The 24,239-nt window shown below is 44.6% G+C and overlaps 1 protein-coding gene and 1 non-coding gene across 2 annotated transcripts in view; one reads left to right on the top strand and one right to left on the bottom strand.

Annotated features, from left to right (window-relative positions):
• The window catches only part of LOC124721278, a 210,700-nt gene that overhangs the window by 135,410 nt on the left and 51,051 nt on the right, over positions 1 to 24,239 (bottom strand). The window lies entirely within an intron of this gene.
• Trnat-cgu lies at positions 21,899 to 21,973 on the top strand. Its single transcript has one exon. It is a non-coding gene; the product is annotated as a tRNA-Thr (tRNA).

Here is a 24,239-nt window from a genome sequence, read left to right as displayed (position 1 = left end):
TTTTCTTTTGCCCTGAGTGCACGGTTTTTCTCCGAAACACACGTGATGCCCTCTTCGCCAGCACACGTCCAGCTCGGTAGGACGTACCAGTAGGTTTCTACCGGCAGCGGGAGATGGGAATATACACAACCTCCGGCCAGCCGTGTGCTTTGAAGGTTAGCAAACACACGAACAGCCGCGAGCTGCTGACACAGTCTGCACCCAAAGTACTTCCCTCATACAGTGAAGGAGGTGGCGCAGCGATTAGGATACCAGACTCGTGTCTGGCCATTTAGATTTAAGTTTTCGGCGATTTCTGTAAATCGCTTACGGCAAATGCCGGGATGACAAGCCCGACTTTCACACTTAATCCGAACTCGGAATCCAAGGACCTCGCCGTTGAAAAACGTTTAACCAGTATTTAACCACCAGCACTTTGTCAGTAACGGTGCATGAGAGACATTTCACCTTTCAGACAAACCTCTCTTGGGACTGGGTGGACTGTGTGTGAAATGAGTGTAGAGGTCATAGTCAGATGGGGCATAGACAGGGTGGTCCTGATCTACAGGGACAAACGCTTTGAGGCGATTCCCTGCGCAAAATGCAAGTCGTTAGTTACATCCATCTGAAGTCTCTTAATGTCAGTGGTGGCAATCATAGCTCGCATAATGTTTTCTAGCTTGTTTTGCGCAGGGTTCGTTACATTTTTACCCCATACGGTAAAAATGTAAATTCGTTTGGCTTGAATGGCTGAGAGTGATGTTCAGTCATCTCTTTGTAAGTTCTTTCAATTGGACGCCACTTCGGCGACTTCTGCGCCCTTGACCTGTCTCTGTAATCCTACCTCGGAGAGCCAACCTACAATTTAACGTGGATCCGAACTATGTTGTCTTGACAACATCGAAATGTGAAGCCTAGCGTGAAAGCAAGCGAAAAAAATTCGGCGTCTGACCGGGATTCGATCCCACGACCTTACTGTCTCCAACTCGCATTTTATCACTAGATCACCAAGCTCGACACCTTACAACGTACTTGCCTTTGCTAAATTTAAGTAGCTACGCTTATCTGTAAATTACCAGCCAGGATAGGCGAGAGCGCTAACGCGCTGCTTCCTGGACTCGGGTAGGCGCGCCCGGCGGATTAACGACGACGGCCGGTGTGCCGGCCAGCCTAGATGTGGTTTTTAGGCGGTTTTCCACATACTAATACGTGAATACCGGGCTGGTCCCCACGTCCCACCTCAGTTACACGACTCGCAGACATTTGAAACACATTCACACTATTTCACGATTTACACTAGACGCAGACAGCTGGGGTACACTAATTCCGGCCCGGGGGTATGGGGTGGCGGCAGGAAGCGTGTCCGGCCACCCCATAAAGTAACCATGCCAAATCCGTACTTAACCCTGCTGACCCTGCGCACAATGCGGTTTAAGGCAGTAGCGAAAGAAAGAAAGACACTTATCTGTAAATTAGCAGCCCATACATATGTTTAATTTATCTTTGTTTATTCTTTTCTATTTGCATATGACCTACCATCTAGGGCACAGACAGGTCTGTTTTATTTCCATTTGCAATTTCACATAGGCGCTAAGTTACAGCACATAAATAACTCACCAATTCAATCAGTCAGTCAGTCAGATAAACGTTTTAGTGTTTATGCTCTGCAACATCAATATTAATAAAATGATGCTAATCTAAAGCTATTCTCATTAAAGTTGCTTTCTGAGAAGAAGAAATACGGGACAGATTTATTAAGAAGAAGAAAGACGACCAATGTTATAACGCATAAGAAGTAACTGCCACCAAGGTCGACCTTTTGAAACTTGAAGCCGTGCTCTCCTGCTCGGCTGTTGCTTTTATTGTACTAGTGTGTATCTAATGCTAATAATGTAATACGGATAAAGTAATGCAATAACATAAAATCTAATCTGTAAGTTGTATAACTATTTTCACAAGACTATTGTTGGTCAAAAACCGATCACGATGTAGTCTATCCACAAGGGATGGTCGCCATGTTGTGCCCAAGGCACACTGTAATCCCTCCCATTCTGCACCTGCCATACGAGGACAAGTAATGGACTCGCAGTAACAATCTGTGTCATCCCGCGCCATTGGTCGGAGACTAGCAGCACCCAGACTAAGGACTTACCGTCATATACACAGGCTGCCGTTGACACCACAACACAAACAGCTACTTTGGAGTGGTGTTGTGACTGTGAAGCATGGACTGCTAATGATTGGCGTCTCAATGTGATCACCGATGAATCGCAATTCTGCACTACCCCGAATGGCCATCGTCGGCGAAGATGGCTGCGAGCTAGGGAGAAGTGTCATTCTTCTAATGTTTTGGAGAGGAACAGCGGTGTTACTGGTGACTTAATGGTGTGGGGAGTCATCGGGCACGATTTCAGATCACGGCTGCTAGTGACAGAGAGAACTCTCACGGCACAGTGAAACGTCACCGTACGTTGTTTATACGAACTTTTGGATAAAAACATAGGTCGTCTGCACGCTAAGGCTCTAGGGAAACGGTTGCATTTTTCCTTACCAATACTCAAGAATGTCGCAATTAATATCTTTTCTGTTGGAAAAACCAAATTTAAGGTCGAATTGAAAACTTCAGGCAAGCCTAATTTCTTAGTCAACACTGTAGCAGTGAAGTCTAAAAAACATATAAGTTTGCATTCCTTCTTTCGTTGTTCGCTAACTGAGAGTAATTAAAAAAGTAGATACAGAACTTGAAGCAGCGGAGATTTTGGAAGTCGTGCAATCTATCGTTCCAGTTTTGGATTTTCGCAGATTTACGAATAGATATGATAAAGAAGAAATAGTAAAACCGCAGACCTGCTTGTTAACTCTAAGACTTTACCGGAAGTTTTGCCTATTCATGGAACTAGATGTTTTGCACATCATTATGTCAGGCAGTGCATTAATTGCCGCTGTGACAGGGGACAACACTCATCCACGAATCTGTCCTATCCTGAATGTCATATACGGCGACCAGCCCAAGCACTACCTACGTTCAATAACCTTCATTTCAGGAATGCGCTGACTGTTGCTCGCGTGCCAACTTCCACGTCCGTCACTGTGGGAAATAACTTTTCTTGCCTTCGCCGATCATTGCTGGTCAGCCAAATTTCAGCGCTCCAGTTTTTCAAGAGAGACACAAATTTTCCCGTCGCTGACCGGCACAAGCAAGCAGGATCAACAGCAAGGAAGTAGGGACCGAACCCAATCTGTAGATGTGCCTCAGCAGGCAAACACCGCTCACAGATCTTACCGGCGACAGTCGGAGAAGCAAGCACGGCACGTGAGTGGTCTCAGTACCGCACCCTGGTACACGCCACACAACATTCAGCCACACTTATGTTATTGACTTTGTAATCCAGAGTATGCGACAAAACAGTGTTATGAACGATACCGATATCCGGCATCTCATACAGGGTATATTTCATCCTCTGTCTGCCTAAATTATGAAGTCTATAAAAGTATTTTAGTGGAACGCTAGAGCAGCCAACTTCAACAGAGGAAGTTCGCAAAAAGAGTTATTCATTAGTTAGCCAGAAGTATTCCTATTATGTGGAACATGGTTCAAATCTCAGCAGACTGTTCATTTTAAAAATTATTTCACAATAAGGGAGAACCTTCTCAATGGGAAGGGTGGCGTTGTTATATTGGTAAAACATTCGCTGCCGCATCTACTTTACCCTCTCAATATAAGACACAATGACATCGAATTAGTTGCTGTGTGGATACAATCTGCTCACAAAACCTTTTCAGTTGTCTCGTTGTATAAAGCTCTCCACAACAGTATCCTGGAAGACGACAGGAGACACTTTATAAGCCAGCATCGGCCTCCATTTATAACAGGTGGAGACTTGAATCCCCATCATGTAGCGTTGGGAGGAGACATGACAGACAATTATTGAAGATAATAATCCAGTGATTGTCAACGACAGAGCTTCTACAATGTTGTATTCACCTTTCAGTAGACGTTCTGCAAGAGATGTAGCACTTTGTAGCCCCTGTTTTAATAAACTTTCTAACTGATACGTTAAAACAGATTTCATCGGATCCGATCATCTCCCAAGAGAGTTCCATGTTAATATAAACGTGGATACTACACAAATATGTTACGCTAATAGTAAGTGGAAAACTGCGGAATCCAGCTCGAGCAAATATTAGTATACAGTTCGACAGAGACACGAAAACATGTGACGTGACTTACGGGCAGAAGATGCGTGCCAAGCCTTAACAAATGCTAAGGAATTCGCAGCGGAGGTCAGTATTCCTTAGTAAAACGAGTTATGAAGCAACATTCTCCTCCTTGATGGAATGTTCTCAAGAAATTGCAAGACGCTGACTTGCTTTGAAAACTTATGGCCAGAATTCCACACTGGATAACTTCTACAAACATAGCAAGCATCTGATACAAAACAAAAGCTATTAGAAATAGCCAACGACTGCCTTCCACTCTTCCTACTATCACAGCCTCGTTAGTTAAATTTATCAATATGCCCACTCTTCCCACAACCCCTTTCTTGAGGCATCCGTCTCCTGTTGAAGATGTCCACATCATATACTACTTCGTCCATTCTCTCAAGATGATCTCAACGAAGCTTAAATCATCGAGTGACAGCTGTCCTAGCATTGATATTATTCATTAAGCGAAAGATTTTTTCTTTAATATTTTAACCGGTATTGGATGCAACACGTTCCCGTGTTAACATTGACGACGCGAGTCATAATTCCAATTCTGAAAAAGAGGAAAATATCCTAATATGGCCTCTAAATAACAACCGATCAGCTGCGCGGAGTGGCCGCGCGGTTAGAGGCGCCATGTCACGGATTGCGCTGCCCCTCCCGCAGTAGGTTCGAATCCTGCTTCGGGCATGGGTGTGTATGTTGTTCTTAGCATAAGCTATTTTAAGTAAGTTTCAGTAGTACGTGCATCTAGGGACCGATGACCTCAGCAGTTTGGTCCCTTAGGAATTCCCACACATTTGAACATTTTTGGACAACCGATCGCGTTGTGGTCATGTGTTGCAAAAACATCGGAGCGAATGATAAAAAGAAGAATGGAATGGTGGCTTGAAAATAGTAATTTGATGCCTCGGAGTCAATACGGATGCAGAAAAGGCAAGGAGACTACGGGCAATCTGTATTCCCTTGCAATGGATATCACGACAGTTCTTGACGTTAATGGAGCTTATGATTACGTACACTATTACACTAATCTCTTGGACGGTCTGGCATAATTCGGAATTCCTTCGACGATGGTTTATTGTATTAGTATTTTTTTCTTATTTTTCGTCTGCTTTTGTTCTACATTGTTCGTTGAATTTGTTCAGGGCGGACGTCCGATGACACCCGTTCATGTTCTTCGTTGATCCATTCATTCAGTTTATTATTATTATTATTACAGAGGGTAGCTAACCCTCTGACCGAACACGCAGAGCTACCGCACCGGAAGTACACTGGTCGCTCTAGGAACTATCTACTATAGACTCAAAGACATCCCAGAGTCTCCTAAAAAACATTGAACGCCGCAGATGGAATGAAACAACCAACTGTTATACGTGGTGAGTCAGCTAAGACAGGCCACCCCAGATATATCCAGAATGAATAACTACATATAGGTGCGGTTTTTGCCAAGTTATCGTGGACAATATGGTGAATTCCCAGACGTTCGCAGGCAATTTTTGTCGTGTATAGTCACCGAATTACGACACCGGCTTTGATTTTTTTCCTAATGGAACTATGTACTTTTTTCTACGGCATTTGAAAGAAGTTTCCTTCAACGACACAACATGTAAGGGTCTTGGTCAAGTAGTGTCAAGATAGCAGCGCCGTAAATCACTGTCTCGCCGTCAGGTGAAGACGTTCCACAAACGCCTACCCTATTATACCAAATGCAAGCAAACACGTAACTCATACGCTTTGTGTATTTATTATTACAGCTGTCATACCAAGTGCTCGAAATTTTGACCTTGAGCATGGCTACACGCTGTAAAGTGAGTCTGCAGAAACAATATTGCACGTTGAATTTCGAGTCAACGGCAGCAGAGGACCGTGTTATAAGGCATTTCATACCTTCGGGAGACGTCAGTGTTTTCTAATGGAAATGGAAATGAGCGTTTGGCGTCATTGACCGGGAGGCCCCTTACGGGGCAGGTCCGGCTGCTTTGGTGCAGGTCTTATTACATTCGATGCCACATTGGGCGGCCTGCGCGCCGGATGGGGATGAAATGATGATAAAGACAACTCAACACCCAGTCCCTGAACGGAAAAAACCCCTACCCAGCCGGGGATCGAACCCGGGCCTGTAGGACGGCAATCCGTCACCACTTTTTTGTTGTTTTAATCTCATTTTGTTCGTTTTTTTTTAGTTCGTTGCATCTGCTCGGAGCGGACGTCCCAAGACACCCGTTTCAGTTCGTCGTTGATCCATGAACTCAGTTTTTTTATTACAGAGGGCAGCTAACCGTCTGATCGAACACGCTGAGCTACCGTGCCGGCACCACTCAGCTATCGGGGCGGCCAGTGTTTTCTAATAGCCCTCTTGTTTTCATTTTCGCCGCAGATAAAAGTACAGACCATCCATTTTCCGTGGATGCAATTCTACGCTGCCATCCGCTGTAGTGAGGAAGTTGACTTATTAGCGAAGCAACCTACGTAAAGACGCTGTTATTAATCTGAAATTGCGGTATACAGACTAGTTACGTTGGATCAAAAGCCATGGAAGAAATCAATGACGAGAGATGTGGAACGTATCCCTACAAACTAAAGGTGGTTATTATACGGTGTTTCAACTTCGAATTCCTACAAAGCCGTGGCTTACGAGGAAATATTTTGTACCGATCAACGATTTCCACCATCATTCCACTCCGCTTCAACACATCTCTTTTCCTCTTCATCTCTATCGAATCAAAATTTACAATTCTCCTGCATTTGAGTGTGATTCCAAATCGGAAGTTAATGTAAACTACATCTTGTTTTCGTGGCCCGAATTTGACTATGATAGGTTGGACTTTTTGGAGACACTGCTGAGTGTGAGATACCACCTCCTTCACTCAGCTTCTTCTCTTCTGTTTTGCTACAGACATTCGCTTTTATAAATTTATTGCTAATTTCCTTAAAAGTACTGGGAAAAATTTGGAGGTTTTAATTGGCACGAGTTTTTCATTTTTTTGTCTTGCTTGTGATGCAATTTAAGCAATGGTGTGAACTTATAAATCACAACTGTCTAATTTACTTCTAAATCTGTTTGTTAATAATTTATTTTGAACAAAACAGTGACAGCTTGAGCTCTTATATCTGTAAATATGCATTTATGTATTCTCTTCATACAATTCAGTGTACTTAGTAACCATGTGTTTTAGATGCATAGATATAGTACATACTCTGGAGGACGAATAAATAAATAAGAATATGTTGAGGGAATACAAGGTTCAGCAAGATTCCCAAATCTGTCATCGAAAGGACATAAGTGGGACCAGCTTCCCAACCAAATCAGTGCGTATATCCAGGTAAAGGGAGTACAACGTCATACTGGTAAGTGAGCTCATATTGCAAAGTTCTTTGTAAATTTGACTCGAGTTTGTAATGACTTAAGTAACATCACTTCCCCTCTCACCCCGTGAAGTTTCATTTCATTGTTTCCTCCCCTTATGGATGCTCCATGTTTTTTGTTAGGTAATGTATTTTTAAAAATTTAGTGTCATCATTCGGTAGCTACAAGCTTTAAAAAGACCTTGCATTGAGAGATTGCAGGGCACTCTCACTTCTAATATGGTGTTATGCTGCGTAATGTTCTTAGGGAAGTTGATCTTTATTACTTGGTTTCTATACCTGGATACTATCTGACTTCATACATCATGATGAAATGGTGGGCAGTAGTTAACGCTCTTGCTTGTGCGCTCTAGTGAAGGAATAGCAGTAAGCTTTATCTGCGTTCAAAGGAATAGGGTGCCGATTTAAACGACTGCAGTAAAAGCGTACGGCGGCTTAGGGCCGAGGGGAGCGTTTTTCGGCGGAACCTGGGTGAAGACATTTGCGGACTGCCAAGTTCCGCGGTCTCATTGTGCAGCCCACACGTTGGATGTCGCCGGTCGGTCGGCAGCCGCGTCCAGAAGTCGCCGCTGCAATGGGCAGAGCATTGAAGACCGGCAATAAAGCAGATTATGAGCCCCAGTTAGGCAGGAAGCCGATGAGACGACTGTGAGCTTTCTGCGAATTTCTGTGGGACAGGTCACTGGCGCCCAGACGTCCAGACTTTGTTACAAAACATATTTGTGAAGGCACGAGGCTTTTAGCGAGTTTATAGCCGTTCTTTGGAAAGTTCGAAATGGACACAACAGGGGAGATAATGATTTTTTATGGAGGGCTGTGGTTCCATCAAGGTCATGTTGTTAGCAAAAGACACAGCATAAAGACGTGGGAAAGAGGATGCGAAATTGAATCTTTTTTCCCTTTTCTCCCAATTAACTTTAAAGTCTCTGTTCGGTCAAATCTGTGTATGCAGAGCAAGGGCCAGTCTCCCATCTTCGAATGCAGTGCTCCAGCTTGTGACTGGCTTGTGCTAAAGTGGGACTAGTCTAAGATGTAAATGTGCTTTGCTACTGAGCTGCTGACTAAAGTGGAGAGAAAGAGAAAAGGACACTCTTGTACTGGCGCTTCACTAGTAAAGAACTGCAGGTCTTTTCCTAAACGGTGAGACTTGTGTCCTTTGAAAGTGTGCCACTTAGAACCTGTGCCAGTAACGTTCTGAACCATCAAAGGTACTGCTTCTAGCATCACGCACACAACGAGTGAAGCGTGGGTGTACTTATTTGTTTTGGGTCAACCATTTTAACATTTGACATATTCTGTCACGCATAGTCGTGGGACGGAGTCAAATTGGTTTGACAGACCAGCAAACGGGTCCACCAGCACACTGGAATCCACCGGGGTTTCAGAGGCTTATAGGTAAGTACCTGCGTTCCGAATTAGCCGAACGCAAGACCGCGTACTTGCATTTTTCATGCGAGCGCCATTAATAACAGATTGCTGCTGTCCATGACTTCAGCCGCCAAATGCATCGTGATGTGCCGCCCAGCAGGAGGGTAAAGTATTCGCTGCTACGGCGTAGGGCTCCGATATATGCTTCTCAGCATCCTGTTCTTTTGAACTATATTTTTCTTTATGGAATAATAGAGTACTGATGCTTGATAGTAGCGTAGTTTTTGGGTCACATCCCGGATTCATGTATATGAAGTCAGATAAAGCGATTAGTGTCCTGGTTAGTCTCGTGTGTCGATCCCCAGCTGATCACTTTGTTTACCGTTGACCCCATATTAGTGAAAGCGTTTGTCAAATAAAAATGTTCGTGTGACGTTCCTTTAGCCATTTTTTTATCTTTTGATGTTAAGAATGAATAAATCTATTGTTATTTAGGTCACAACTCTTTCCTGTGTTCTGATTAACATTACCATTTCCATTTTTTTAAATTCGTTATTACAACTGAAAATAGCAAGCTTGCAGCATATCTCACATGAGCAATTAAAAAGTAACCTATTTTAAATGTAGCATGCAGTTTTTGCTTGTTGACCGAAAGTTAGCTGTGACATTTCGAAACCGATATAAGTAAAAATATACACATTTCTACTGAAATATGTTGGAGGGGGGAGGGGGGGGGTTACGGGCCCTGTGACCCTGCCCTCTCCCCCCCTTGGACTTGCGCCCTGCTGAAATAGTGGGAAACCTCCACTAACGCAAGCCGCAATACAGAGATAATCAGTTTTGGACTGGCTATAACCAGCTCGTAGTGTGACACTATTAAACTGTCATCCCATTCACCAAAAAAACAGCGAAATATCAGTATCTACTATTCAGTTTCATTTCAGTACATTTCGACTCATTTGAAATAAATAGCTACAGGAAGTGTGTAATTCTGCCACATAATAAAAATGGCAATGATCATTCGAAATCGGTAATGCAATTATCATTCTCTGCCATCGTGACTAAATAACAACTTTCTTTGTATACAGAACGCTGTTCTCCATTAGACGATATTTTAGTGTTTACTGAAGAAACGGGCTGTTCTGCAAGAATGCTGATAAGAAGTCTAACATATTCCAGAATTACAGATTTCTGTTTCCACAACAGATTTTTTCTATAATATTATTCACAGGAATCTGAGATTTATAGAGATCAGAGTTATAGTGTAGCTTTCTCGTGATAAAAATAGACATGATGTTGTTACTATCGATCCCCAGTTATTTACAATGGACGTGTCTGAGACGAAATTGACATTTAGATAATTCTGCAGTGGAAATAGTCTTAAAACAGCACATTAGTCCACAGCTGACATCTGTATAAACAAGAGCACAGATATACAAATTAATGCAAGTGAGTGAAATGGTTTCTGAATTTAGAGGAAGAGAGAAAAATATCGCTAATGCTACAAATAAATTCACTGATGCTTTAAAGGGTAATTGAATTCAAGAACTGTGCGATAAGGGCTAGGAAAAGCAATTCCACAGAAATGGCAAACTGATTTTCAGCTTCGCGTAGCCTGAGAGCCCGTGTTTTCATCAGTTACAGTTAGGCGAGCAGAGGCAGCGTCTGCGCATAGCAAAAATTTGTGGTTTGGTTTACGGCGACAGTTACACGCGATAGCAGTGCTGGTGTTACCGCGCACGAGCTGAATTCACGTTATGTTCCCCGCACGGACGGCTATAAGCTATACTTGTCATCTGTTGGGCGGGTGCTCATTCCTTACACGCCAAGGCACATGCGCGACTTCACGCCGCAAGTAGAATTAACAAGAATTGCACAGAGCTGACAACGGTTGCTGCTACTTCTAGAAGTCTTTAGCTTCAAATGCCCGACCAAGTCGCCCGCTGTTTCCATGAAACAGTGTGGAATTTACCACAGAGTAGAAATACACTGTTTGATCAAAATATCTGGCCACCTATTAGAGAACATTAATATGGGGTTTGTCTAACCATGCCTGTATATCGGTTGAAGTCCGTTGGGACTCAGTCAATGAGGTGTCTGAATGTCTATGGACGAATGGCAGCCCAGTCTTCCTCTTAAGATCCGTAACCAGTCAAGGTACTGATGTTGGACGTTAGCGTCTGGAGTGAACTCTACGTTCTAAATTATTTCAAAGATGTTTCCATTGGATTCGTATCGGGACTCTGGATAGGCCAGTTCATTTCAGGAATGTTACGTCCACAAACCGTTTCTTAATAGATGCTGCTTTATGACAGGGTGCATTGTCACGGTGATGGAAACAGTCATCGTCTCTGAACTGTTCCTTTACTGTCGCATTTCGCAGTGATAGAGGGCAACTGGTGTTGCATCAACATCAGCGTTCCCGGAATAGCCGACGTCAGCATCTGGCAATTGTACTTGTTATATTTTGATGACATCAGCATCAGCATTCCGGGAATTCTGACATCATCGCATCCGGAAAATTGCAACAAGGCCACGAAAACATCAAATCACTGCCTCGTGAGCCCCCCCCCCCCGTTTCCCGCACCACGCCGCCGCACACAACGCTCCACCGCGCATCTCAGAAGTGCTCTAATTGAATTGCATGAGGTGCTGTTTAAACAGTTTAGCGTAAGTTGCGGAGCTACGTACGTGCGTCGACGCACCATGCTCTCATCCAATTGTACTGGGCCCCATGGGCACCAATGGCGTGCAAGATCAGCTCCCACCCCTCGAGCAACTGTAATATTTATAGTTCGACTGCATGATTGTAATCATTTGCCGTCTGTAATTTGTCCAGCATGAACTGCTGCCAGCAGCTGACAGCCGGACAGAAGTAGTCCGACAGTAAGTATCTGTCAATTTTTTTGTCATCACAGTATGGTTATTTTTGGCAAAAACCCATCAATCTGTGTGCACGCGTCGCAGCACGCCAATGCGACGACAGGGTAGCAAAGACTTACAGGACTACTGCATGTGTGTCTTACAGACCTATTGTGATAAATTAACAATGTTATGGCATTCTGTACGCACTATATATGTTTAATGTGTTTATACTTAAGTTTTCTTGTTATTATTACAGACCATGATCTGGTGCTAGACGAGGACATGGATGTGTTCTGCGACTTTTGTAGGGAGCACATTGTGCTCATGTGGGAGCGATCTAGATGCTTGTAAAACCATAAACTGGTAGCCAAGATCGCAGGGATTCTTTTTGTTCCATGATTACCGGTTTCGGAGAAACTAAAGCCGCCATCATCGGATCTTAGGACACATACAGGTTACAACATTGTTTGCCTTGATGTTGTAAACTGTATGTGTCCTAAGATCCGATGATGGCGGCTTTAGTTTCGCCGAAACCGGTAATCATGGATTAAAAAGATTTCCTGTCATCTTGGCTACCAGTTTATTGTTTTACAATGTTCTGCGACTGCCTCACCAGCGGCAGCCACTGTTGACAGTACGTCTTCCCGACATGTCGGACCTGTTGTCGTTCGAATGTACAGTGACACAGTCACAGCAGCAACGATCCACATCACAAAGAGCACCTAATCCAATGTTGACAAAACTGCTGGACGAAGACACAGGGGTATTACACGACCTCCTAGTTTTGTTGTTCCTCGGATGTGGAGACAGTTTATAGAGACAGAAACTGTGTTCCAAAGACTAAGATAGGGCCGACCACGTGTGACATCAGAAAGACAGAACTGTTATTTCCCTCTAAGGGCACGACGGTACCGCCTTAGTACTGCATAGAAACTTGCATCCGACCGAGCAGCATCCGCTGGGCGTGTTGTGTCCAGACACAGAATGCTTCGCCACAGTGGCCTCGTCGGAGACCTGCTGTATGTGTACCTATGACACGTCTTCACAGAAACGAACGTCTAGAATGCCACCTGGGCGGTTGAATGCTGGACCAATGTTCTTTTCACAGTTGAGTCCCGATTTGGTATGGAGAGTGATTCTCGACGTATTCGCATCTGGAGGGAACTTGGAACACGATTTGAAGACCCAAACGTTGTGAAAAGAGACTGATATCGAGGATGATCCCTTTGGTGCGGGCAGTGATTATGTTAACCACTACAACACCTCTTCATGAAATTGAACGGGTGAATTGGCTAGGTTTAACTGCTGTAAGGTATCGTGACCAGATCCTGGGATCTCACGTGTGGTTGTTGCGAGCAGCTGTGGGCCAAGACTTTGTACTGACGAAGATAATGCTCGACTTCATAGAACACGGGTGGTTGATGTTTCCTTGGAAACGAAAGATTTGCACGCATGGCGTGACCTGCTCGCTCTCCAGATTTGAATCGCATAGACGATGTCTGGGCTGCACTAGGGAGACGGGTTGCATTATTTTAGCATCCACCTACCATTGTCCAAGACTTGCGAGCAACTCTGCTGGAAGAAAGGGCATTATTGCCTCAACATGAGATTCATTACATCATTCACAGCATGCCCTGCCGTTGTCAAGTTTTTATTGCTGACAGAGGTGCTCATACGCCATATTAAGCACATTAACCAATTGTCAGAACGTGTGTGTGTGTGTGTGTGTGTGTGTGTGTGTGTGTGTGTGTGTGTGTGTGTGCGTGTGTGTGTGTGTGTGTGTGTGCGTGTGTGTGTGTGTGTGTGTGTGTGTGTGTGTGTGTGTGTGCAAATCTGTTAAGCTGGAAAAAAATAAGAACATTTTTGTCTACCTTAATGCATGTTGCAGTTGTTTACGTCCTGTAGTCTTTACGTTGTTTCTACTTTGCTGTCATCTATTGTCACCTGTTCGTACTGTTTTGTGGTAAAATAAAGGCAACCTTGCAAAATTTCCGTTTGTTGTTTTAATTTTCGACACCAGTGTACAAAGGTACGGCACCTAAGACAAACTACCTGCATAACTCAGCCACTTCTCACGAGAGAGGAAAATCTTTTGAAAAAAAGCTGCTTAACTTGAAGAGATACATAATGTGGTGTTTATAATTTTTTTTCGTAGGTGGAAGAGTAGAGGAGATATGATAGTTGGATTGTATATTATTTACCTTTCAATAATACGTTTGAAAATGCGTACAATGCATTAGGTTCTCTTAGGTTTGTTTATGTATCAGGATCCGTTAATTATGGACTATCGGTTACGAAGAACAGGTACGCTGCGTGTTAGCTTTAGTGTATAGGTTATATCGAATGTAAACAGCATTCCACTCACTGCAGGTTTCGTGTGGTTATTTGTTGCATGACGACTATCAAATGTAAACAACATTCCACTCACTGCTCGGTTCGTTTGTTTATCTTTTGCGTGAAGATCATTAGACTGTGCCTTGCTGTAGCAACGAGTAGACGACGTCTCCATAAAGTTATCAGATCTTCACAATATTCTACCCAATAGCTGAGAAAGCGAATGTCGCCAAAACACGAGAGCAGTAGTGCGACCGTATGCTGAGAGAGAGCCTGATCGTGCAGCACCTTAGCGATCTGCCTTTATCAACATAATACACTCCTGGAAATGGAAAAAAGAACACATTGACACCGGTATGTCAGACCCACCATACTTGCTCCGGACACTGCGAGAGGACTGTACAAGCAATGATCACACGCACGGCACAGCGGACACACCAGGAACCGCGGTGTTGGCCGTCGAATGGCGCTAGCTGCGCAGCATTTGTCCACCGCCGCCGTCAGTGTCAGCCAGTTTGCCGTGGCATACGGAGCTCCATCGCAGTCTTTAACACTGGTAGCATGCCGCGACAGCGTGGACGTGAACCGTATGTGCAGTTGACGGACTTTGAGCGAGGGCGTATAGTGGGCATGCGGGAGGCCGGGTGGACGTACCGCCGAATTGCTCAACACGTGGGGCGTGACGTCTCCACAGTACATCGATGTTGTCGCCAGTGGTCGGCGGAAGGTGCACGTGCCCGTCGACCTGGGACCGGACCGCAGCGACGCACGGATGCACGCCAAGACCGTAGGATCCTACGCAGTGCCGTAGGGGACCGCACCGCCACTTCCCAGCAAATTAGGGACACTGTTGCTCCTGGGGTATCGGCGAGGACCATTCGCAACCGTCTCCATGAAGCTGGGCTACGGTCCCGCACACCGTTAGGCCGTCTTCCGCTCACGCCCCAACATCGTGCAGCCCGCCTCCAGTGGTGTCGCGACAGGCGTGAATGGAGGGACGAATGGAGACGTGTCGTCTTCAGCGATGAGAGTCGCTTCTGCCTTGGTGCCAATGATGGTCGTATGCGTGTTTGGCACCGTGCAGGTGAGCGCCACAATCAGGACTGCATACGACCGAGGCACACAGGGCCAACACCCGGCATCATGGTGTGGGGAGCGATCTCCTACACTGGCCGTACACCACTGGTGATCGTCGAGGGGACACTGAATAGTGCACGGTACATCCAAACCGTCATCGAACCCATCGTTCTACCATTCCTAGACCGGCAAGGGAACTTGCTGTTCCAACAGGACAATGCACGTCCGCATGTATCCCGTGCCACCCAACGTGCTCTAGAAGGTGTAAGTCAACTACCCTGGCCAGCAAGATCTCCGGATCTGTCCCCCATTGAGCATGTTTGGGACTGGATGGAGCATCGTCTCACGCGGTCTGCACGTCCAGCACGAACGCTGGTCAAACTGAGGCGCCAGGTGGAAATGGCATGGCAAGCAGTTCCACAGGACTACATCCAGCATCTCTACGATCGTCTCCATGGGAGAATAGCAGCCTGCATTGCTGCGAAAGGTGGATATACACTGTACTAGTGCCGACATTGTGCATGTGCTCTGTTGCCTGTGTCTATGTGCCTGTGGTTCTGTCAGTGTGATCATGTGATGTATCCGACCCCAGGAATGTGTCAATAAAGTTTCCCCTTCCTGGGACAATGAATTCACGGCGTTCTTATTTCAATTTCCAGGAGTGTACATACATTTCAGGAAACAGGAAACGTCGAAAATAATAATAGTAATAATAATAACGTTAACGGTTCAAATCAATAACCGACGAGCGAAGTGCAATTGACATCTTACAAGGGAACCTCCCCATCGCACCCTCCTCAGATTTACTTATAAGTTGGCACAGTGGATAGGCCTTGAAAAACTGAACACAGATCAATCGAGAAAACAGGAAGAAGTTGTGTTGAACTATGAAAAAAATAACCAAAATATACAAACTGAGTAGTCCACGTGCAAGATAATTAACATCAAGGAGAGTGTGAACTCGGGAGCGCCGTGGTCGCGTGGTTAGCGTGAGCAGCTGCGGAACGAGACGTCCTTGGTTCAAGTCTTCCCTCGAGTGAGTCGTTTAATTTTTTATTTTCATCACCTAGAACCGCTCGGCCACTCCGGCCGGCGTGGAAATACAGATTTTACATTGTATCGGCAGGTCACCCGAGAATTCTATAAATTAAAAATACGTCGTCAAAACAACAGATCGCATAACATCATGTCTGTCACATTTAGGTGCAATGTAACGATCCTTTTCCAAGCAGATCCAGAGGTGATTCAAGATTTACAAACAGATTTCTCGTGTGTCCCTTAATGCAATCAATGGTTTCGATTCTGACATTTTTGACCAGTAAGATGGCTGTTTGCTGTTACTACGGCTGGCAAAAGCACCACCTTCCCAGCGGTTTATTTTGCTAGTGTTTAGAATATGAATAAACTCTGCGAAGAGTCATTGTCCCCATGACAGTAACTATGAAATGCAAAGAATGACTGTACTTCTCTAGAGATGGCTATCTTACTGGCAAAGATATACACAGTGCTTATAATTAAACATTCGCAATAAAGCATTTTCAGCCATAGCAGCAGTAACCTCTTCAACAATTTGTTGTGCATTGGCCGTTGACCTTTCACAGGAGCAGTTCTTAAATCGCCAGTTAATTCGAACTTCAGAATCATGTTCTTCAACCCCGGTGCGGAATGAGGACTTCTCTGTATTCCTTCAATACATCGATACTCGCGAAGAGCAGCAGCAGCACTACTGCTGTCCTTTTCATAAAACAGCTTCATGAATGAGGCGCTGCTCACCTTGTCCAGACCCATGTTGACTGTCGACAACTGTAATGCACAGCCAGCCGTTGTGGTCGAGCGGTTCTAGGCGCTTCAGTCTGGAACCGCGCGACCGCTGCGGTCGCAGGTTGGAGTCCTGCCTCGGGCATGGATGTGTGTGATGTCCTTAAGTTAGTTAGGTTTAAGTAGTTCTAAGTTCTAGGGGACTGATGACCTCAAATGTTAAGTCTCATAGTGCTCAGAGCCATTTGAACCATTTGTAATGCACACTGATGCTTGTGTTTCAACCCTATGTCGCCACGCCAATACCGGTGCCTAACGGCAAGTCATGACACCAACACTACTAACAATGCAAACCTGCAGCGCACAATCTGGACATCATTCCTATAAAGCTGGGTACACGTTTTTCCGTTCACACTGGCTCAAGTAGCGAAAGTTGAACTATAACCACCCTGTATAATGCAATAGTAATGCTGTGTGGCGTTGGACAATTATGTTTCATGTTTCACGTGTAATTTTAAAAGGCTTATGACTCACAGGGCAGTCCACTGTCCAACAACTGCTGTATTCGGGAAATATAGGCGGCTACCTGAAGGAAAGCGATATGACGCACAACCGACTAGCGTGCAGCAAGACTCATTCGATTTCGTACTTCTTTAATTACACAGAGCGATTATTCGCTAACTGAATGCAATGTAATTAGCGTGTAATTATCCTGAAATATGGTCATTAAGATAATTTGATTATTATTTTAAATTTCATTAATGTATTATGATTTTCAAAATTTACTAGTATCTAATGAGTTTCCTTTTCAGAAACATAATAATAATATATGTATCTAATGTCTGTTTATTTAACACATATGTTTCATCATGCGAAAAATTGTTCAGAAAAAAAGATAAGATGCTGAGAACGCGTGCAGTGACCAGGGAATGAAACGATGACTGTGCCGCGCTAGTCCACCCAAGGGCAGCAAGCACTAAGCAGCACTTACAAGGGAACCTCCCCATCGCACCCCCGTCAGATTTAGTTATAAGTTGGCACAGTGGATAGACCTTGAAAAACGGAACACAGATCAATCGAGAAAACAGGAAGAAGTTGTGTGGAACTATGAAAAAATAAGCAAAATATACAAACTGAGTAGTCCATGCGCAAGATAGGCAACATCAAGGATCCCGTGGCTAGCGTGAGCAGCTGCGGAACGGGAGGTCCTTGGTTGAAGTCTTCCCTCGAGTGAAAAATTTATTTACTTTATTTTCGCAAAGTTATGATCTGTCCGTTCGTTCATTGACGTCTCTGTTCACTGTAATAAGTTTAGTGTCTGTGTTTTGCGACTGCACCGCAAAACCGTGCGATTATTAGGCGAAAGGATGTGCCTCTCCAATGGGAACCGAAAACATTTGATCGCAAGGTCATAGCTCAACCGATTCCTTCACAGGAAAACACGTCTGATATATTCTATACGAAGCCGGCCGCGGTGGTCTAGCGGTTCTAGGCGCTCACTCCGGAACCGCGCGGCTGCTACGGTCGCAGGTTCGAATCCTGCCTCGGGCATGGATGTGTGTGATGTCCTTAGGTTAGTTAGGTTTAAGTAGTTCTAAGTTCTAGGGGACTGATGACCACAGATGTTAAGTCCCATAGTGCTCAGAGCCATTGGAACCATTTTTTCTGTACGACACTGGTGACGGCATGTGCGTCACATGACAGGAATATGTTGTCGACCCATTTAACTTGTACACTTGGCGAATGGGTAAAAAGTTTCTTCTACCTTGCCCGATTTAGGTTTTCTTGTGGATGTGATAATCACTCCCAAAAAAGTGATGAAAACATAAGAGTTTGTCACATAAACTGCAACAAATGAATGCAACAGTTTCACAGTCGCACAGTTTTCCCTATGCTCTGTCAAAACATATGTTTTTAACGTTTTCAAATTTTTCCGTTTGTAGACCGACAAATCCTGCAATGTCCAAACATATCTAAACATGTCCTGGAATTTTGGAGAGTGGAGTTGATTATGTGTGAGTGCCTGAACTTTGATAATTGTCTGAAAATAAAAAATTAAACTTTTCACTCGAGAGAAGGCTTGAACATAGAACCTCTCGCTTCGCAGCTGCTCACGCTAACCACGGGACCACGGCGCTCCTGAGCTCATATTCTCCTTGATGTGGCCTATCTTGCACATGGACTACTCAGTTTGTATATTTTGCTTATTTTTCTCACAGTTCCACACAACTTCTTCCTGTTTTCTCGATTGATCTGTGTTCAGTTTTTCAAGGCCTATCCACTGTGCCAACTTATGCCTAAATCTGAAGGGGGTGCGATGGGGAGGTTCCCTTGTTAGGCACATCACTCGATCAGCTAATTCAGTGGTTTCGACTGATAATGAATTAAGTAGCGTTTAGCGTGAATAGCATGAACAGACTAAATTTCACGCAAGAAAACCTTATATAGTTACTTTCATCAAAATTATAAATTTGATATCGCGTAAGGTAGGCTTTCTTCAACTACTTTTGTATTTGAAGCACGGGATGATTCTTACAATTAAGCTATGGCCGATTTCCTCCCACATCACTATCTATACGAGTCTGAAATATGACACATACGACGGGAATGGCTGAAGTGTGTGGTAGAACACTGGTGAAGCTCATTTATGTAACTAGAATTGCTGGGTGACTAAAGAAACATGTTGCATAAAAATGTGCTACAGCGATTGTATCGGTTTTGTCAGGAAGTTATGCAATAGAACATAGCTGAACTTTAATCATATCTTTTGGTGACACAGGAGATGGTGTTAAAGGGCTCTGTAAAAGCATCATAGCTTGGCGACACGAAGAATTTGTTTTCATGCCGTGCACTTTGTTTCCAAACAAATGGAAATCGTGGTTCGACATGACGGAGGAAAATTCGCGGCAGCCTGTAGGCATTTCAGCGTCACTGCAACCTGAACTACTAACGTCGACCCACTTACCAGACTAGCGCGTCGCTATTCGTACTGCGCATTTTCCTTTTACCGTCCCCTCTTCCTTGTGACAGCGAACATCTAGTGTCAAGAACATAGTACGAGCCCATGACGGGTAAAAACAACTGGGTAATGTCGCTAGTCAGACCAAGAGAAGGCATGGAATGGTATCCGTAGCTTTGAAATGGGCGCCCTTTGGAGTAGAAGATGTTGTTGACCTCTAGTTAAACTTTTATCATTGGCAATGTTCCCTGCTGCTCTAAGGCCCTTTAAATACAGCTCTTTTTATGTGTCTCTAACACGGCCGTTCTAAGACACATTAGCTCATCTCATGCCCCTCTATTGCCGCGCATTGCAGGGTGTGTGTGAACTCTGCGTCATTTGAACTCAATATTCACGCAGCGTGTTGCGAGACTTACTAATTCCTGTACCTTGGCAACTCATTCAGAATAGAGGTTCGTGACGGAATTCATAATGGCATTATCTTAAAATTTTATGAAAATTTTATTAGTCTCTAGATGCCTAAAAATATGCATCTGCATGTCATGTATAAAGACGCTGAAAAGTCTGTATTTGTGTACAGTCATTTCCGGAGTTAAGGGACGAATTTAAGTACGACAGTCTTCAATGAGACAGAAGATAGTTTTGTACTTTGTTCGTTCGTATCTGAATTTAGTGTTGGACAGTGGGGGTACTGCTAGTAGAAAAAATTTACACCGAAAGGACGAATGTAACTAGTTAAATTGCGTCAAGTTGTGAAGAACATACACTCACTGAAAAAATAAATACAGAGTAATGAAATTTCGTGAATACATTTGTCTACGTAACATATTAAAGCGATTAACATTGCAAGGTACCTGGTCAATATAAGCGCTCGAGATAAACCAATACGAATGTGGAATGTTGGTACATTAACAACCAGTGTAAACGCCAGAATATTGAATGCAAGCATACAAGCGTGCATGCGCTGTATTGTACAGGTGCCGCATGTCAGTTTGTAGGATGGAGCTCCATGCCTGTTGTACTTAGTCGGTCAGTACAGTACAATTAACGCTGGTTGTGATGACGCAGGAAATGTCGTCCGGTGGTGTCCCATATGTGCTCGACTGGAGACAGATCTGGTGATCGAGAAGGCCAAAGCAACATGTCGACACTTTGTAGAGCATGTTGGGTTACAGCAGCGGTATGTAGGCGAGGGTTATCCTGTGGGAAAACACCCCATGGAAATTTGTTCACGAATGGCAGCACGACAGGTCGAATTACCAGACTGACGCATAAATTTGCAGTCTGGGTGCGTGAGATAACTATGAGACTGCTCCTGCTGCTATACGAAATCGCATCCCAGACCACAACTCTCTACGGTCGCAGGTTCGAATCCTGCCTCGGGCATGGATGTGTGTGATGTCCTTAGGTTAGTTAGGTTTAAGTAGTTCTAAGTTCTAGGGGACTGATGACCTCAGATGTTAAGTCTCATAGTGCTCAGATCCATTTGAACCATTTTTTGAACCACAACTCCAGGTGTAGCTTCAGTGTGTGTCTAGCATGCAAACATGATAGAGCATGCAGATGGATAGAGCGTCTACCATGTAAGAAGGAGATCCCGGGTTCGAGTCCCGGTCGGGGCACACATTTTCAATTGTTCCCGTTATGTATATCAACGCCTGTCGACAGCTTAGGTTCTTGATTTAATTATCATTTCATTCTAAGAGAGCTGCATGATCACCGATGGTATCTGTTCTTTCCGAAAGAACAGATACCATCTTCATGTAGTTAAGGCTAACCGGCCATTGAACTTCTTCGTTTTGGTCTGGATGCACACGCATTGCCCGAACTCTTACTGGACTCGGTAAGGTTGTCCGCCGCGAGTAAAGAGTGTATGTAGTGGGCAGGGGCACTACGAAAGTAGTGTGTGGACATTAAGTTGGGGATGTGGGTCTCACGGGGAGCGTGCAAGGGATAAATCCCTGTAGTCGCACTATCCTCTGCGCCCTCGGCGGCTCAGATGGATAGAGCGTCTGCCACGTAAGCAGGAGATCCCGGGTTCGAGTCCCGGTCGGGGCACACATTTTCAACTGTCTCCATTGATGTATATCAACGCCTGTCGACAGCTTAGGGTCTTGATTTAATTATCATTTCAGGTTAGTTCAGGTCCTCAGCTGGCCTCCTTCTAACCAAGACGCAACGATCACAGGCATCGAGCCAGAACTAGCTTTCATCGGAAAACACAGCAGACCTCCGCCTTGTCCTCCAATGAGCTCTCGCTTGACACCACTGAAGTCGCAAATGGCGGTGGTTTGGTACCAGTGGAATGCGCGCCACAGGACGTCTGATTCGGAGCTGTCCTTGAAGTAACCGATTTGTATCAGTTGGTTATGTCAGCATATCCAGTACGATGCGCCACTGCCATAAACCGAACACGATGGTCTTCCCTCTCAGTAGTGCCACGTCGCCGTCCGGAGCCCGGTCTTAACGTTACCGTACATTCCCGTGACCACCGCTGCCAGCAGCCATGTACACTGTCTACATTCCTGCCAAGTCTTTCTGCCATATCGTAGGAGGAATATCCAGCCTCTCGTAACCTTATTTCACGACGTATTTCTACTCGGTGATGTGTTGATAATGTTGTCATTGTCGCTTTGAAGACATTTACCAAGCGAGATGGCGCAGTGGTTAGCACACTGGTCTCGCATTCGGGAGGGCTATTGTTCAAATCCGCGTCGGGCCATCCTGCTTTAGGTTTTCCGTGATTTCGCTTAATCACTTGAGGCAAATGCAGGGATGGTTCCTTTGAAAGGGCGCGACCGATTTCCTTGCCCGTCCTTCCCTAATCCGAGCTTGTGCTCCGCCTCTAACGGCCTCGTCGTAGATGGGACGTTAACCACTAATCTTGTCCTTCTCCTTAAAGGCATTCTTGACTAACATTAACTTAACACATCCAATGTCAAAGGAAACTAACGGTCACAACCGGTACAGCGTGTATTCAAAGCAAACCCGATATGCATCCTCGCAGCGGCGCTACTAGTGCCACTCTTATGCAGCTGGCGTGAAATCTGAATAGATATCAAAAAATGGTTCAACTGGCTCTGAGCACTATGGGACTTAAAATCTGTGGTCATCAGTCCCCTAGAACTTAGAACTACTTAAACCTAACTAACCTAAGGACATCACACATATCCATGCCCGAGGCAGGATTCGAACCTGCGACCGGAGCGGTCACGCGGTTCCAGATTGAAGCGCCTAGACTGCACGGCCACACGGCCGGCTGAATAGATATCATCTTTCAGATGTAGAAACACGCCTACCAACTTTCGTTTATGTCGCATAGCTCATTCTTGGTGTTCCGATTTTTTCCGTTAGTGTGTGTTGTAAAGAACAGTGTAGTTAGTATGGAAGGGAGCACAAGCGAAAAATGGTTCAAATGGCTCTGAGCACTATGGGACTTAACATCTATGGTCATCAGTCCCCTAGAACTTAGAACTACTTAAACCTAACTAACCTAAGGACAGCACACAACACCCAGTCATCACGAGGCAGAGAAAATCCCTGATCCCGCCGGGAATAGAACCCGGGAACCCGGGCGCGGGAAGCGAGAACGCTACCGCACGACCACGAGCTGCGGACTGCACAAGCAATTAACGTACAAAAGTTTACTTTGAAAGTAACACATCATGTCGAAGCACACTTATTGTACCGATGTTATTTGTCAGACGTGGTGAAAAATTTTGTCATGTGTGGAAACTGTGTGTTTTAAAATTAGTGGTCATTTGTTGCAATCAGCTTCGTGGCGCCTGATAATTTGTGGCGGCACATGCGAATGCTTTAGAATCAAATGAGTCAAATAATTACATTCCCCCTCTGATATTACCTCTGGTACTGGCCAGTCTTCTAATATTATTCTCGATGATCGAAAGAAGTTTCTTCGTTCTATGTACTTGGTTCGCGGCATGACAGTTTTAAAAATTAAATATTGAGTCACTGTCACAATAACTCAAGTAAAGTCTCACTTGAACAGTGACCTAATTTATTAATCACGTCAGTGAAGTTCAGTACAGTACATGTTGCTCTCATGGCTTCCAAAAAGAGAATAGTCTACTCCTTGCTCTGCTGGGCCCTTCCCAGCAGCCACTGTGTGACGTCACATTCGCCTGGCACAGAGGTTGCGGTCACTAGGCTATTACTACTTAAAATATATGGTACCAGGCTGAGACAATTACCAGAGATTACATTTAAATTGAGGCTATTACTCGTAGTGCCATACTCATATCAATTTTCCTTCAATTTGAAGAAAAAAGAAGGACCTAGAGCTTTCAGGTATAATGACCGTGCT

The sequence above is a fragment of the Schistocerca piceifrons genome, chromosome X, assembly GCF_021461385.2.
Source record: "Schistocerca piceifrons isolate TAMUIC-IGC-003096 chromosome X, iqSchPice1.1, whole genome shotgun sequence".
Lineage (NCBI taxonomy): Eukaryota > Metazoa > Arthropoda > Insecta > Orthoptera > Acrididae > Schistocerca > Schistocerca piceifrons.
This window is presented reverse-complemented; position numbering and strand designations above follow the sequence as displayed.